The sequence below is a fragment of the Telopea speciosissima genome, chromosome 11, assembly GCF_018873765.1.
Source record: "Telopea speciosissima isolate NSW1024214 ecotype Mountain lineage chromosome 11, Tspe_v1, whole genome shotgun sequence".
NCBI classification, from domain to species: Eukaryota; Viridiplantae; Streptophyta; class Magnoliopsida; order Proteales; family Proteaceae; genus Telopea; species Telopea speciosissima.
In genome coordinates, this window is record NC_057926.1 from 26661480 (window position 1) to 26679700 (window position 18221).

Genomic DNA, 18221 nt, shown 5'->3' on the forward strand with positions numbered 1-18221 from the left:
GGAAGTCTTCCATACTACATCCCTGCCTAGGCCTTTTATAAATGGATCAGCCAAATTTTTCTTTGACTTTACATAACTAATAGTCACAACTCCCTTGATGAGTTGTTCCCTTACATAGCTATGTCTTAAACTGATATGCTTTGACTTTCCATTGTAAATTTTATTATAAGCTCTTGATAATGTTGCTTCATTATCAGAAGATATTGATGTAGCAGGCATTGGCTTAGGCCACAGAGAAATCTCTATTAATAGGTCCCTAAGCCATTCTGCTTCCTTTACTGTCATTGCTAAAGCAATAAATTCAGATTTCATAGTGGAGTGTAAAACCACAGTCTGTTTCTTGGATCCCCAAGATATTGATCCTCCACCCAAAATAAATATCCAACCACTTGTGGACTTTGATTCATCGGATCCTATAATCTAATTTGCATCTGTGTATTCTTCTAGTACTGCGGAAAATTTCTTATAACTTAATGCATAATTCATTGTGCCCTTTAAGTACTTAAGTACTCTAGACACCGCATTCCAATGAATTTATTCAGGATTATGAGTAAACCTACTCAAAACACCAACTACAAAAGCTATATCAAGACGAGTGCATTGCATGGCATACATTAAGCTGCCAATGATATTAGAGTATTCCAATTGAGATATACAATTCCCTTCATTAGAAGTTAATCTAATAGAATGATCATATGGGGTAGCAACTGGTTTACAATCCTCATGATTGAATTTCTTTAAGATTTTCTTTATGTAATGAGACTGTGATAAAGAAAGAGAATCAAAGGATTTAACAATTTTGATTCCCAAAATTACGTTTGCTTCACCTATATCTTTCATATCAAAACATGAAGATAAAAAAGTCTTTGTCTCCAAAACAATGCTTGAATTAGTACCAAAGATTAACATATCATCAACATATAAACATATTATAACACCATGTCCATTCTTGAATTTAGAATAAACACATTTATCAGATTCATTTATTCTAAATCCATTTGCTACAACCTTTTGGTCAAATTTATCATGCCATTGCTTAGGAGCTTGTTTTAGACCATATAAAGATTTGACTAATTTACAAACCTTACTTTCTTGGCCTTTCAAAACAAACCCTTCAGGTTGTTCCATGTAAACTTCTTCTTCTAAATCTCCATTTAGAAAAACAATTTTAACATCTATTTGGTGTATAACAAGTTTATTAATCGATGCTAAAGCAATTAACAATCTAATTGTACTAATTCTAGCAACTGGAGCATATGTATCGAAATAGCCAATACCTTTCTTTTGCTTAAAACCCTTGGCTACAAACCTAGCTTTAAACTTATCAATGGTTCCATCAGCTTTAAGCTTTCGCTTAAAGATCCATTTACAACCAATAGGTTTAAATCTAGGAGGTAAATCTATTAAAATCCATGTTTTATTACCCATGAGAGAATCCATTTCATCATTTATAGCTTCTTGCCAAAAGGCAGAATCTTGAGAATTCATGGCTTCTTGAAAAGTCAATGGATCATGTTCAACATTATACACACAAGAATATGTAACTTCATTTCTATTTTCTTCAACCAAGAATTGATAGAAATCTGGGCTAAAGGATTTTTCTACTCTAACTCTTTTACTTCTTCTTAGTTCAACACTCTCATTATTCTCAGAGTTTGATTGAACAGTTTCTTGATCCTCCTTGTTTGTCTCTTCATTCTTTCATCTCCTAGAGAATGAATCCTCAAAGAGCTCAGCATCTCTAGATTTCAAAATTGTATTTTGGCTAATAGTCTCTGTAGATTCCATCATTAGGAATCTATAGGCCTTGCTATGTTGGGCATAGCCAATGAAAATACATTCAATTGCCTTTTCACCTAATTTAGGTCTTTTAGGATCAGTTAACCTTACTAATACTCTACATCCCCATACTTTGAAATATCCAAAAGAAGATTTTTTCTTCATTCAATATTTATAGAGAGTAATATTAGTCCTTTTATGGGGTATACGATTAAGTATATGACAAGCAGTCATTAATGCTTCTCCCCATAAATTCTTTGGTAAGTCAGAAGTAAGTAAAAGTGTATTCACCATTTCTGTTAGAATCCTATTCTTCCTTTCTGCTAGTCCATTCTGTTAAGGACTATAGGGTGTCATTGTTTGATGGATAATTCTATAAACTTCACAGAAATCATCAGTAGAGAAGTATTCTCTTCCTCTATCAGTTCATAAGATTTTAATCTTACGATCTAATTTATTTTTAACTTTGGCTTTGTAGATTTTGAATTTCTCCTTTTGAACAATCATCTATAAAAATGATGAAATATCTATTACCACCTCTAGTTAGAATACCTTCTAACTCACACAAATCAGAGTGTACCAATTCTAAGAGTTGTGCATTCCTTTCTACTTTCTTAAAGGACTTCCTAGAAATTTTAGACTTGATGCATATAGAATATTTGTCTTGACTAGAAGATGTGCATTCTGGTAATAGGTCTAATTTAACCATATTTCTCATGCACTTATAATTAACATGCCCAAGTCTAGAATGCCATGTATCAAAAGTAGAAATAATGTAAACAGAAGATGGATTAATTATATTAAACTTATACATGCCATTCGATGCATAACCTTTCCCAACATAAATTTTTTCTTTGGACACGATAATGTTCCCTGACTCAAATAGGATTTTAAATCCATGTTTGTCAAGCAAGCTTACAGACATTAAATTCTTTCTAATATCAGGAACATGAAGTACATCATTCAAAGTAAGCTTCTTTCCGGAGGTGAGATTCAGAACCACTGTGCCTTTACCTATGACCTTAGCAGTTGAAGAATTTTCCATAAAGAGATCTTGTCCATCTGCTATAGGTTCATAAACTTTGAACAGATTTTTGTTCTTGGCAACGTGTTTGGTTGCACCAGAATCTATCCACCATTCCTCATCATCATCCACTATATATACCTCAGATATCATAGCAGTTCAATAATCATTTTCAACCATGTTGGCTTGGTCCTTCTGTTGCTTCTCCTTGAGAAAGACTCTACACTGTTTCTTGAAATGATCGGCTTTTTCGTATTTTCAGCAAGCCGCTTTAGGGTTAGTAAAACTATCCTTCTTCTTTTTCGAAACAGATCCTTTCCCATCAAACTTTTTCTTTTTGGCCTTAGAAGATGCATTTTCTATAACATGAACCTTTGGAGATTTTTCCTCCAATTCAAGTTTATCCAATTTGCGAGAATTTTCTTCAACTTGGATATACTTTATTAGCTCTTGCATAGTCATTGCATCTTTCTTTTGTTTCAACTCTTTTCGACAGTCTTTCCAAACAAGAGGTAACTTAGAAATAATTGTAGATACTTGGAAAGACTCATCAAGAGAATGGCCCTCAGAGATTATTTGATTCATGAGATCTTGCAACTCATAAGTTTGTGAAATAATAGACTTATCACCTACCATTCTGTAATCAAATAACTTACTTATAAGAAACTTCTTGTTGCCAGCATCCTCAATTTTGTACTTTTTGTCGAGATCCTCCATTGATCAAATATTGTCTTAAGATTGTTAGAAATACTGGAATCAAAAGGAAGAGGATAGAAAGATAGCCTGAGTCGAACAAGAACGCTCTATCCTTAAGACAGTATTTGCACCCTATTACTGCACTGGGTTGCAACAAATCTGCCTCCCAAGATAAAACAAGCTGGACTGATTACTGATTTGCAGAGACAGTAATCACTTGAAACTATCAGAGATTTTGTTAATACCTGACTGACTGAAATCGTACCACAAAAATTGAATCCTTTGGACTGTCCATTTCACGTTTATTTATAGTGGTAGGTGTACCCCTTCAAGACACCTCATGGAATGGGTGTGCCCATTGACATGAGTGGACAGGATTAAAAGATTCTAATCCAAGCACTTATATGTAAGTGTCTCTTGAAGATACCCCATGGTGTAGATGTGTCTCTTGGATCAATGGATTAGGTTAAAAGATTTTAATCCAAGTGCTATGAATGCACCTATACAAATGGATATGTCTCTTTGAAGATACATGTCCCTTAGCCAAAAAATCAGGCCAACATTGAACCAAATAATGACCCAAAACTGCCAAAAAACTAGACCAACATTGAACCAAAGAATGATCCAAAACCGTCCACACAATTATTGAAAAAATTCCAACAATCTTTGATTCTTTACTTGAGTTGTTGTGAAGAGACAATGGATCCACATAAAGATTGAATGGTCCTTGCAAAAGTCAACATGAATATCTAAATGACACGTTGCCGATTCCCTAGCCAGGCAGGCCCTGTCTACGCAGCATACGACAGTATGGCCTTTATCTGATCCCTGGTTAAGAGACCTTTGTTCCTCCACTTCCAGGAGCTGTTCTTCTGCCTTTGAATAAATTGATTTTTACCAAAAAAAGAATATCTAAAGGACACATTAAACTCCCACAAAATAAACAGCCTATGTTACTGGGGAGGGTCATAATGTACACAGCCTTACCCCCGAAACAACCTTCACATGAAGCAGGGGTAAAGGTGCACATATTACGACCCTCCCCAAACCCTGGAGTGGCGGGAGCCTCATGCAATAGGTAAACCCTTTGTTACTGTATACTAATTAAGAGTAAAAATTCAGAGCAACTAAGCATTATCTGAATCATTGGGGCTGAAAATATTAAATTAATCAGATTAACATAATTTTTTCTTTTTTTTTTTTTAACAAATGATGGAAGAATTGTGGGTTTACCTAGAAAATGCCCATACCAAGGGTGTCAATTGGGATGGTTCCCGGTATTTGGGATGGGACCGTACTGGTACTGATACCAAAATTAATGCCAATCCCAGAACCGTCCAATTTAGTTAACGGGACCAAACCTAGATCCCAGCCCCAATTACTAATGGGACGAGACGGTACCGGTTCCTAAACGGTTGTAGGCACTGTAGAAAAAGGGAGAAGTAGTTTAAAGGTTCCTAGAGAGGCGGGTTTGTTAGTGTTGAGGATTTTTTTCACTATAATGAAATCTAAGTTGTCTCTGCTTTATAAAGCAACTTAAAATATGAAATCATAGTTTTACTATGGTTGTTCCTCTTCCTATTAAGCTTTAAAGGACAATTAGTGAATTGAGTGAAACCCTAATGAGCCGTAAATCTTATATATTTCTTTTAAAACTGTACTAGTAGTTCTGGTACCATCCGGTTCCTAATCGGTATGGAACCGGTATTTCGGTACTAGTACTGTTGGGAATCCTGTCCCTAAATCATCCCATCCCATTTGTCATTCGATACCAAAATCAGATCCCAGTAACGTCCCGTTTATTAATGGAACAATTCGGTACTAGGTTGTAGCGGTACGGTTCCCCATTTTGATCCCAAATTGACATCCTTAACCCTTACAGAAAAACTAATTATGGGTTTACTTCAACATAAAAACAGGCATGGTAATTCAAAGCAACTCGATGATGGGCCATTAGATCTTACTTGTACCAACTCAACTACATAAAGCCAACAAAGAAGAATGGTTAAAAGTTAACGTCCCTCTTTATCCAATTTCTTACTGTTGCTGACCTTACTAACCAAAAATAGAAGGTAAGGCACCGTGAGATGACAACTCTGTCCTCGTGAAGAAGGCTCGGTGGCAAAATGGAGATGCTCTCTAACAAAAGATGGTAGCTTCTCTACCTGGACTGTTGCAAACCTTTTAAGTCCACATTATAAACCAAGGCCCTTTGCTTCCAAGTGGTGGCGCTTTTTCTGGAAACTAAATATTCATCCGAAATTTAAAATGTTTTTTTGGCGTGTATTGCATGCAGGTTTACCTGTCAAGACTACTCTCTCAAAGTGGACATCGATCGAGCCTACATGTGTTTTCTGTGGTGCTCATGATGAATCCCACTGGCATCTCTTTCTATCTTGTGAATGGACTAAGCGTATTTGGGCATGCGGACCCCTCGGACTTAGAACTGAGCACCTAAGAAGTTATAGTGTAGAACAACTTTGTGCCACCCTCCTTCAATCCAAGACCATTGATAAACCAACAGCCAGTTGGTTTTTTTCAGTTTTCATTATTACCTGTTATTTCATTTGGAATGTAAGAAACAAAGTAATACACAAGTTGGAAACACCCGACCCTACCCCTATACTCAAACTTGTTACCAAATGGATTATTGATCTTCAATTAAAACCACCACTGATGCACAACCAAACTTTTGAAAATATTGTATATATACACAATGAATTAGACACCTCTACTAATATCAGCCATACTATGAACTCACCTATTCTATGTTGTGCAGGTCTTTCTGAACCAACTGTAGGCCTAGTAGGATGGGCTTATTGCATTTTGCTAGGCAACCAGAGTGTTTTAACATCTACAGGGTTTGCATCTTCAACTGATGACATGAAGACAGAACTAACTGGAATCTTACAGGGGTGGAAGCATGCTGCGAAGGATGGAATCCAACTAAAGGAAATTTGGATCACTAACCAGCGTTTCTATGACTTTTTGACTGCCAAGCAAAACATAACCATTTCTTGGTAAATTATCCCCAATTTTTTTGAACTAGCTGAACAAACTTCAAACTTTATAAATGTACAGTTTAAACATAAAAATAACATATGGACTCGTAGACTACGCTCCCTAGCCACCTGCTCTATAACAAACAGAAATGTTATGCCCCCCTTACTATATGATGTAAATATGTTTTTCTCACTCTAATGGTAATATTAGTATGTTTCCATCCACAAAAAAAAAAAAAAAAAGAAGGTAAGGGGTCCACAGCATTATAACAGAGAAAGTGAATGGTCATGTCCCAAAACTAAAGAGTTGCAGAGGCAGTCAAACCTTTTACTCAGTTACTTTATAATTAACCCTTTTTCTTTTTCTGTTTTTTGTGTGGTTTTTTTTTTTTTTTTTTTTTGGGGGGGGGGGGGGGTGGGGTTAGGGGTGGGTAAAGAATTTCTAAGGGCAATGGAAGTGACTGGCGGAGGAATAGCCTCAGAAACAAGAGTTTTGGGAAGAAGGCCAATATGATTGGCTTCAACAGTTCGCCTAAAAACCTCCATCGTGCCAACCAAAAACAGGCCCAAATGATGAAAAATGGCTTGATTCCTGGTCTTCCAGATTTTCCAAAGAAGTGATGCTCAAGCAAATGGAAATTTTTGGGATTAGGGGCAGAAATAACAAGGGTATGGAAGTCATAACTTTGGTTGTTTGGGGTATTTTGTGCACACACCTCACGCCTTGGATCCTTACAACTCTCTCTCTTTCTGGTCCATCCAATCTTTCATCCTTGGATTGTCGGAAGCCCAATCTCATTTGTTAGTGACGAAGACCTCAAGCGGTGCCACCGCTACTCCACCGACTGTCTCCTCAAGAGAATCGGTGGTGGAGCCACTGCACAACCATACGTAACAGAATTCTTCCTTCTAGTGGGGATTGCTTGAGCCTCAACGAATATCAAACCAGATATTCATCATAAGCAAAAAGGGGAGGTGTCTTGGAATGTGGCATTGGATGTACACTCACCCAAATGGTTGTATCTCTTCGATATGGCTTGGCAGCTTTTCGATGTGTACTCTTGTCTTTCACCTTCATCAGATAGATTGTTGTGGAGGGAAAAGGGCAAACAGAGTGATCAAGTAGCACGTAAGAGAAGTGTCGGAGTTGAAGAGGGAAAAATGGGATAGAGATACCCACTCCCCACTGTTACCAAACATATTTTATCTTACAGAAGTACTTTTCAAAAATAAAAATAAACTTTTACTTCATAAATACTCATGTGGAACAAAAACATTATCTTCTTGTAAACACGAGACAATGAGAATGAAAATGAGACCCACTCTCTACCAATTTGGTAAATTCTCAATTCTTCCATTTCGTGATCATTGGCTCGATGCTACCTTATTACTAGACACCTTCAAGCATTACTATCATCACCCTTTGTCAGTCACCTCTCCACCATTCAATTTTCAATAAATTAAAAAAAGGGAAGAGCTTGCTGCCCAGTCCCTGCACCAATAAGGCGGCCAGTGAGGAGGCACACAGGGGCATCCAAACAGGAGGAGTGGGGTGGTCATTTCACCCCTTGTGTGTGAGTGCAGGAGAACGCAACTAGACAACATTCTTTTTCCCATAAAAAAGTGAAGAGGTTTGCTGCATGAGCGTATGCACGGGCATCCAAGAGGGGCGGGGTAAGTCATTTCATTGTCCCACATGAGAGGGCGTAGGGAAGTGCTTCCAGGGCAGCATTATTTTTCCCTACATTTTTTAGAGAAAAAATCTTTGCCACGGTCTGTGTCCAGACATAGGAGCGCGCAAAATGATCGCCCCGTACCTTGAAATGAAAAAATCCCACCCCTATTTTACTAGGGACCTTGGGTTTTTATATGGGCACATTTTTCATCCGTTGTTTGTTGGGCAAGGCTTCTCACACCATGTGAGGCTAATATTGCATAAGGAAAACTAGTTATTAGACTAATCAAGTCTCAAGTTTTGAATCATATGTTAATGTGTAGGAATGTACGTAGTAAAATGATAAATTAATCTAGGAAAACATAATTCTCATATGCAATGGATTTGATTCTATGTAGGATATTTTCCTGTGTTTGGTTTCGGTAATTTTAGTAAAGACTAGATTTGAGAATGAGATATCACGGGATCGGCATGCATGCCCCATTCAAATTCTGGAACCATAGAACTATAGGGATGTAAAAGGATCGAATATGTTAGATCTAGGTATCTTGTAACCGGATACGGATACCCCTAAATGGATACAGATGCAAATTGAATCCAGATTTCCGACTATCTGTTTACATCCTTGATTTGTATAACCGAGAGCTTCCTTCTCCAGCTGGATACAATTTGCTCTCAATCCATGTCTCTTAGTTGTGTTAGCTCTTTATCTCATTGTCTAAAACCTGTCCAATTTTCAAGAACCCTCAAGATAATTAGTTATTTAAATTTGTATTGTTAGTTAGATATCTATTTGAAGTGGATATATTATTTTCCGGATAATCTGAATTCGGATCCGGATATCCTCTTATTAGATATGGATACCTTGATCTAAACAGATATAGATGTGGATCAAATTCAGGTTCTTAACTATCCGTTTACATCCCTACATAGAAAGGATTCACTATTTCAATCTTTCAACCCTTCAGGGAAGGAATGAAGGAAGAGCCGAACAGCTCCTCCTAACTAGACATTTACCAAGCATGAGATTGGAGCATATCAAAGTGATGATTTATTTTCATCACAAAATAAGCATTCCTAGAATTAATCCTTGTTCACTTCATTTAATATGAGATGCCTATAAATACCCCAATATTATCATTTGCATATCATGAAAGTCTATGAATGTAGGGTTATGCATGATGACATTGAGACATGGGAGGAAACCAATATCTATAAAACCGCTCTCTATAGATAGTAAGCCTTTAATCATACTTTTTTTTTTTCTTTTTCTTTAATCCTAATCAAGAAATATTTGTTGTGACTAAGTGAAGGTTCAGGGGAGAACGAACGAAGTAGCCCACGCATTTTAACAACTCTCTCTTTCTCTCTTTACTTTTCCTTTTCTTTTAATCTCTCTTTTAAAACGAGAAACTTCCTTTATGCATGAAAAGATCGTTCATCCCCTATAAGTTTAAACTTAAAACTCCACTCGTTCTTCTCCAAAGCTAGGAGTTCTTGGATGATGATGCCGGTGTTTTGGTTTGGAACATCTCTCCCCGAGAATGTTGGTGGTGGCAATGGTGTAGGGTATTACATGCCCAAAGCCTTAAACTCTATGGATAACGTCTGCATCCCTGTGAAGCCTTCATAGAATGAGTTATTGGTAATGGCCTCTGGATCGGCCCAAACAAATAGTCATCTCCTCCCCCAAACCAAAAAAAAAAATAGACGAATTCAAAGTTCTTCCATTCCAAATCTGGTGGTAAAAACCGATCAAAGTTTCAAATATTAAAGACAAAATTTTCAAATCCAAGCTCCGATCATGTTTCTGGCGTGACGTAGTCGGAAGCGAATAGAAATCAAAGGATCATAGCCATAACACCATTTAAGTTTTGGTTTTTTTTTTTTTTTTTTTTTGCAAAAGCGAAACAGATTTCATTTCTTGTACACTTTGCAGAGAGTGAGCTATTGTCTCAAATTGATGCTATTGGAGTTGGACTATGAGAAGGATATTAAGAAGAGATTTGGTATTACATAACGTAAAATTGACAGGTTTCTTTGTGAGCCAAACTGATAAAGAAATGACTTACCCACGAAAATCTTGCTCCTGTTGATGCTTTCACACGCATTCTTATTGGTCCCATGCTGTCGCAGGGTCCATGCTCCCGAACTTAGAATGCATGTCAATTTATACACGCTCCAACTTTGATAAAGACTTCAATAGTTCAACCGAAATCTTCCCGACAAGATTGTTATTGTCAAAATAAATATCTCTTACACGAGTGCAGTTGGCCAAGCTGGTAGGAATTTCTCCTTCGAAAATGTTTATTTCCAAAACAATGGACTGTAGTTGAATCAGATTTCTGGTCTCTTGGGGGATTTTTCCTTGTAAGCTATTGTTTCCAATGTTGAGGGAATGAAGAAAACTTAGATTCCCTATGCACGGAGATATGTAACATCCTAAAGTCTTCCCTTTTAATTCCAAGCTGATAACTTGTTGTCGATGACGATTGTCACATGTGATCCCTACCCAGTTGCAGAAATGGATGAAATTGTTCCAAGAACTCAACGTTCCGTACGGGTCATCAATTATTTGTTTCTTCAACTCCAACAAAGCAAGTCGATCTATCTCATTGTTGTTCCCTTCTATGATCATCCTTCTACCATCAGTGACTGATTCTACTACTAGACTCATGAATGAGCTTCCAAAGAAGAGAATGAAAACTAGAATTGGCTGAAGTGCCATCACAAATAAAATTTTAGGGGACACAAAAGCAGAAACCATAAGCTGAAGCTAGCAAATCTTTCTTTCTTTTGTTGTCTTTATTGTGGACCCCACTTTTTTAATTTCATTAGGTTGACTCAGGGGCGTCTATTTGGATTTTGGCATAAAAAAATCCCTGACGTGATCCTGAACCGGAGCCCATGTCGGCCAAAGGAATGTTGACACTTGCGGATTAAGATTCTTATGTGAAAATTAGTCTTTATTCCTTTTTGCTACCTTCCATAAGATCACTAGAATTTATGATAATTAAGGGGTTTAGATGGAGATAGAATTCTCATTGATGAGATACATGAATCAGCAACGGTGAAACTCGGGCCTTTATGACAGATTAGGGGTGCAAGTTTGGCCCTGTCGGTTTGAACCCGTCCTGGCCCGCCCTGAGCCTAAACAGGGCCTGGACTGAGATATCTTGGCCCTGAGGGCAAGTCAAGACTGAAAATTTCTAGCCCTGAGTCAAGGTCGGGTCGGGTCAGGGTTGAGGTCTCAACCTAAGCCTGGCTCGGCCCGGCCCGAACTAGTTTTATGTTATACTATTAAATATATATTAATCGCATTTATATATAATAAATTTTAAATATCACCCACAATTTGTTATATAATATAGGGAAAATTTCACAAACACCCCCTGTAAGTATATGAAATATCATGGACATGCAAAACTATGTCAAAATATCAACCTTCTCCTGGCGTTATGCACAGTTAGCACCTAAAGTTAAAATGTCCATTTTAACCCCCAAGTAGTTATTTAAATAAATAAAATAAAGAATGGAATCCCATCCTCCCATCTTCTTCAATTTTCCTTTTTTTTTTTTCAAATTCTTAAAATATCAACTTTAGATTTTGCAGGTCACCGCCGATCGCAAATAGCAAAAAAAACTGAATCGCCCTTGGCCGATTGTCAAGCAACCGCAGGCTAGCAGCCCTCTCGATCGTGGGTTGCGATGGATTTAACTGCCGTTGCCATGGGTTGGGCTGCTGGTACAGGGTATGCGAGGGGTAAGAGAAAAAAACAGTCGCCGACCAAACGGCCAAACAGCCACAGGTGGCAAGGGTTCTCGAGGCCAGCCATGCGGCAAGGGTTCCTAGTTCCTACAGACATATCATTGCTGCAACGGAGGTTAGCGTAATATTTAGAGGATTGGATGCCTAGATCTAGGCTGATTATATGGTGATGCACTGTCCTGAATATGAAATAATTTGCTTATGATTGGGAATGAATAACTTCAGTAATTTGATCAAACTCCAAACCTCTCTGCATCAATTTATAATAAAGCCATTCGTGATTAGAGACTAGTGGGAAAGATCAAGCTGATTGAAAACTAAATTTTTTTTTTAGATAAAAGAAGACTTCTACCCAGATTTGGGAAAGATTTCACCATGCTCAAAACTGTGAAGTTGTTGCAATGTTATGATTTCACCCATTCTGAAAACTATTTTTTTTTTTTTTCAGATAAAGAAGACTTTTACCTAGATTTGGGAAAGATCAAGCCGGTTAGGTAGACATGGAGAAGGATTTGCATAGCTGGAGGATCCGCAACTTCTTGACTGCAGGCCATCAAGCCCAGATCTGGATTTTTGTTTTGTGTGCAAAACAATAAGATATAGATGACGATCTCCAGGCAGAAAATAGATTTTACTTTACTCGTTCAAACCTCAAATACAGTATCTCCCTTTTTCTTTCTTTTTCTAGTTCATCTTGAAATTTCCCAGTTCTTACTTCTTCTACCTTAGACCCAACGAATGAAAAGAATGGTTTGTAATTTGGGTTTTACCTTCTACCAAAAAAACAAAAAGTAATTTGGGTTTTACCCTTAAGGGTATTATGGGAAGTTCACCCTATGGTAAGGGTAATTTTGTCATTATAAAAAAATTAATAGCAACTTAACTGCACAGACCTAACGGGGTGGAGTAAATTGAAATAAAAACATAAAGTAAGGGTAGTCTGTGATATTTTGCCAAAGTTTGATATGTCCGTGATATATTGGATACTTACAGGGAGTGTCCATGAAATTAACCCTATAATATATTATATATGAAGGGAAAAATATCATCCCCTCCCCTCTAAATTTTTTTAATATCAACCCAATACCCAAGTTGTTTTGAAAAATGATAATGCCTTCTCTTATTTTTTTAATATTCTATCAACCATGACCTGAGTGATTACCTCTGTTAAAACAGCATATGAAAAAACAACATTACCCTCACCTTTGATGTCTGTTCTTCTTCTTCGTTCAGTTCTTCAAACTGAGAGACACAGAGAAAGATGAATTCTTTGATTCCTTAAGAATGAGCAGATCTGCAACCAGCGTAATTCATAGATTCCATTAGCTCCATTGCATAAAACATACTGAAATTTATAGAAACAGAGATTTGGTTTATCACAGAAGAAATAAATAACGAACCTTTTTTTTTTTCGAAGAAAAAATCAAATGCTGAGCAAAAGGGGGAAAAGTTAAGAAAACTCCTCACCTTCATCCACCTCCTTCCATGGAAACAAATCTCAATACCGAATACGAGTTTATAACAAAGCATAGACTCTCTGAAAAGGTCTGGTATAAAAAAAAATATAAAAAAATATAAAGAAAAAAAAAGAGAAAAGAAAGAATCTGATTTTCCTAATCTTTAGCTTCGAAGAATTGTTTCGGATTTCGTTTCTTCTACTAAATTAGATTTTATTTCGTTTAATTTATACTGTTATTTGATAAGTATGTATTAAAGCAACATGGAACTGCTCTCTAACTTCATCTGAGGGGTTTCGGTGGTGATGGTAGTGCTGGCGGTGGTGGGAGGATTTCTCCACTGGTTCAGCTGGAATCTGATTCTCCGGCAACGGGATAGTCTTCCCAAGAGCTTAATGGCAGGATCTCTGACCTCTAACATTTTCTAGTCCCTTCGATTTCTGTTCGAGACTTCGACTTCGTCCAAAACCAAAGAGATCGATGTGCATATCCTTCGCAACAAATCAAACCAAACCAAACTAAAAACACAGATCAGAGAGAGAGAGAGAGAAAAAACAGGGCGGAGGGACTATGGTTCGACGAGCAAAACCCAGAAAAAAAACCCTTGGAAGAAAAAAATAAGAACTCTTAAAAGCACGAAGAACGTGATGAAGGGAGGGTGTGATACTGCGATGAAAGGTGTTCTATTTTATTTTAAATCGAAACCCATAGTGGCTAAGCCCTATTCAATCGAAACCCACGTCAAAGGATTCAACGAAGATGACGATGTCGATGAATCCGAATCTCTTTGCCTTGAAACAATCGAAACCCTCTTTGCGTCTTCGAGACCAGAGAACCAGAAGAACCAAAACCCTATTCATGTTTTGCAATCTTAGGGATATTTCAAGTTTTCTAAAAATCTATGGCATCTATTGTGTTCTTCTTTATGCTTTACTTTTCAGCTCATTTTTGCGTTTGTTTGATGTTCTCCAAACCTCTTTCTCGCTCTTCTTTTTCTTTACCGTATTGCTGGAGAAGATGCTCTTAAACGATCCTGTTGTGTATTGTCTGTGGGAAGATGGGTGTTGCAGCTATTGCAACCTGCTCTGGGGCGTTGTGGAGGAATGGTGGGGAAAGGGGTTGCTGAGGGGGTGGTGGCGATGATGGTGGTGCTGGCGGAAGAAGAAGAGGAAATGGAAGAAGAAGACGCAAAAGGGAAAGTAGGGGAGGGCAACAATTGGAATAAAAATATATTAAGGGTATTTTGGAGTTTTAGAAATTTTGTACATGCCACGTCATCACTTAATGGTGTTTTTTAACGGTTAGGACACTGTAAATAGAATATTTAAAAAATAGGAGAGGGCATTATCATTTTTCAAAACTTGAGTGTTAGGTTGATATTTAGGAAACTTAGAGGAGAGGAGGATGATATTTTCCCTATATGAAGAAAATAAGTGATATAATACATTTTATTATAGTGTTGTTTTACAAAAAATTGATAATTTTTTTCTCGGTCAATTTCAGGCTTCCAGCCCAAGCATCTCCCTTCCCCTTCCCCATGATCAGGGCCAATCAGGGTCAGCCCAGCCCAACCCTGAGGGTGGGTCAGATTGGATTTTTCAGGCCTTGAGTTAGGGTCGGGTTGGGCTAGGGTTTTATAAAGTCCGACCCAACCCGACCCTGTTGCAGCCCTATGATAGATAAACCTAAATCTCAAGGACTCAAATCATCAATTTTATTTATGGGAGATGCAAATCGGTGATGGGCCTGAGGCCCAGCTAGTCCGCCCACATGGGGCAGGCCGGCTAAGCCAAAAATGAGAGAGGGAGAGAGAGAGGGATGGTCACTTAAGTGATCGATCCTTCCTCTGATTGGCCTATCCCAGGGTTTTAGCCTATATATAGATATAAGTCATAAACCCTAGGCGTGTATTGATTAATTAGGCTTTCCATTCAGTTGCCTAGGGTTTTGTGGTGTGGAGTTCTATGTGGAGAAACCTGTAGAGATTGCGTTGTGCTCGTAACCGCAAGCCGCCTTCGATCATCCCTTCCACTGAAATTCCATTCGGTTCAGGTAATCCCCAAACCTCTTTGTTTATCTGGAATTAGATGCATGTTTCCCTAACAGTGGTATCAGAGCCAGTTGGGTTTGCGGTTTGCACATGATATATATATATATTTTTAATGGTGATCAACACAAAAAAAATACTTTTTGAAAGATGGGTAATCGCATCTCTTTCTTTCTTATTCCTTTTTTTTTCCCTCTTCCTTTCTGTTGTTCCCATACGATGAAACCACTTGGACGCCGCGGCCCTTGGCGCACAGCGAGGCAGCAGCATGCGGCTGCTACTGCGGCTGTGTGCATGCTGCTACTGCGGTTGTGTGCAAGTGCACGCAGGAGAAGGAAACCGAAGGGAAGAAGGGGAGGGGCCAACCGCATGCGACAGCGGCAGCAGTAGGCCTCAGCCCATGGCTGCCGCGACCGCGTGCGCGCAACAGGCTGGAGCAGAAGCCATGCTCGGCAGCGCCAAGCAAGGCTGCAGCAGTTTTAAAAAAAAATTTAAAAAAAAAGAGGATGCAGGCTACGGCAGCAGCCATGCTCGGCAATGCCAAGCACAATGCTGCATCAGTTTACAAAAAAAACAAAACAAAAAAAAAAAAAAAAAAGAAGTTGCTACCTAGGCAGCAACACGTTTAATAAGAATAAGAAGAAAAAGAAAAAAAAGAAAGAGGAAAGGAAAAACAATAAAAAGAAAACCTAATGTTGTTGGTTGTGTTTTTTAAAATTTTTGTCATAACCGATTGCATTTTCTTTGGAAGTATATATTGCATATATGCATATATGCATACTTTTGGAAATATATGTAGTTTTGGTGTTTTTTTGGTTATAACAAAATGCATGTGATGTGTTTTTGGCTAGTTCTATATGCATATGCTTTATTTTTGTTATGCATGCATTGGGGTTTGTCAATGATATGGTTATTTATGCAGTTTCTTTATTGAATAAATCATGTATTGGTGAGATGTACCGTAAGGACCCCAAGCACATTATGGTTGAACTATCACACCCTAATTTTCAAATCACCGAAATCTATGATCGGAGCGTACAACTACGCTCCCACACCTCCGTCAGGATCATAGAAGCAGTAGTTAAGCTAACTCATCCAAACCACACACGATAATTCAAAGATAAAGATGAGATATATATATATTTACCCAAAATCAGAGTAGCAGAATCTATGTTATAACTTAATATATAACTGCGACAGTTCATCAAAGTTTAACATTTCAACTCATCCAAACATCGGCTGATACCGACCATTCCCATCAGGACTTATGTATTACATAATAGTTAGATAATACATCGCTCATGACGGAAAATCAAAATAATAGTAGCATAATCAATGTAGCAAAATATAATGTATCAAAAAGGGGCCATCGGCCCAAATAACCCAATAACGCTACTCTCCCAGGTAGCACGACTCGCAGTAGCAGTCAGGTCCATGCTCCCCTACCTCAGGGGCCCACTAATCCTCGCCATTGCCACCATGAGGGACCACGCACTTAGAGCCAATCGGCTCCTCCACACATGCATCACAATCTAAAAAAAAAGGTTTTTCCTCGAGGAATGAGCTCCCTTGAGCCCAATGAGCAAATCGAATCATGCAATTTGTTACTACATGCATGGATGACAATATTCATGATAAAATAAACAATAACAATGTGCACCTAACTCTAACCTCTAAGTCAGGTATAGTACTATTGCAACGCCCTAGGTAGCATCCCCGGCCCTCCATTTCTCACGGATGGCTTATCTGGCGATGTCAAACCCGAGTTGCGCAGGGAGCCTACCAGTCCAGATCCTCGATCGGACTCGCCGGACCTAGTACCTCAATCGGAATCGCTAGTTTACCCAGCAAACCCTCAAGGTTAACCCCACTGCCACGGTTCCGGTCCTCCATCAGAATTGCCGATCCCAGTCCTCAATCGGAATCGCTGATTTCCCCGTGGGGGATCATCCAACACGTAAACCCTTGTTGGCAAGGGTCGTAGCACTGGATACGCAATGCCTAGCCACAACACCTACTGTCTAGTGGTGTACGTACATTATAACATATGGATTCCATCATTGTTAAATCGCACAACATTGTCATTCGCAATATACATCACCATATTCTTAGTCAAGTATCACATCATAACAGTAATTGAAAGTAAAGTGCAACCTAGTGTCTACACTCAACATGGAAGAGTTTTCATCATTAAACAATAGATTTTTCAATAAGAAAACATACATGTACGAGTATGACAATCATATAATGAAATGCAAGTAGGTTCGGGTATCTGATTTTCTCACCTTGAGATCTGGACCGAATATACGTTAAGAGGGGTCTGGCGTCCTAGAACGTGGTACGGCCTCCGTGCTTGGGTGCCCTAAGATTACACTAAAATGCATGAATTGCCCACACATAGGTGTTCAAAAGAGGAGGGGTATCAATAAGGTTTTAAAAACCCAAAATAGGACACAGGAAGATGAACTTCCTGCACCCATCTTCCTGTGTCATCTTTCGGTATTTTCCCGAGAGGAAACAACAGATGGAGGCCTCCAGACCGGAAGATGGTCACCTGGGCTCCATCTTCCTGTCTGCCCGATGGCATCTTCCGGTGTCTATCTGAGTCTCAAATGCCATTTTAGTTTTGTGATTTTTGCCTTTTAATCCAAAATGGTTTATACCAATGGCTCTTTATGATCTATTGGTTAAGAGGGACACCACAAGTTAGGGTTTCATAGGTTCCAATCACATGGATCTACAAACCCAAGGGTTTAATGGATCATCATACAC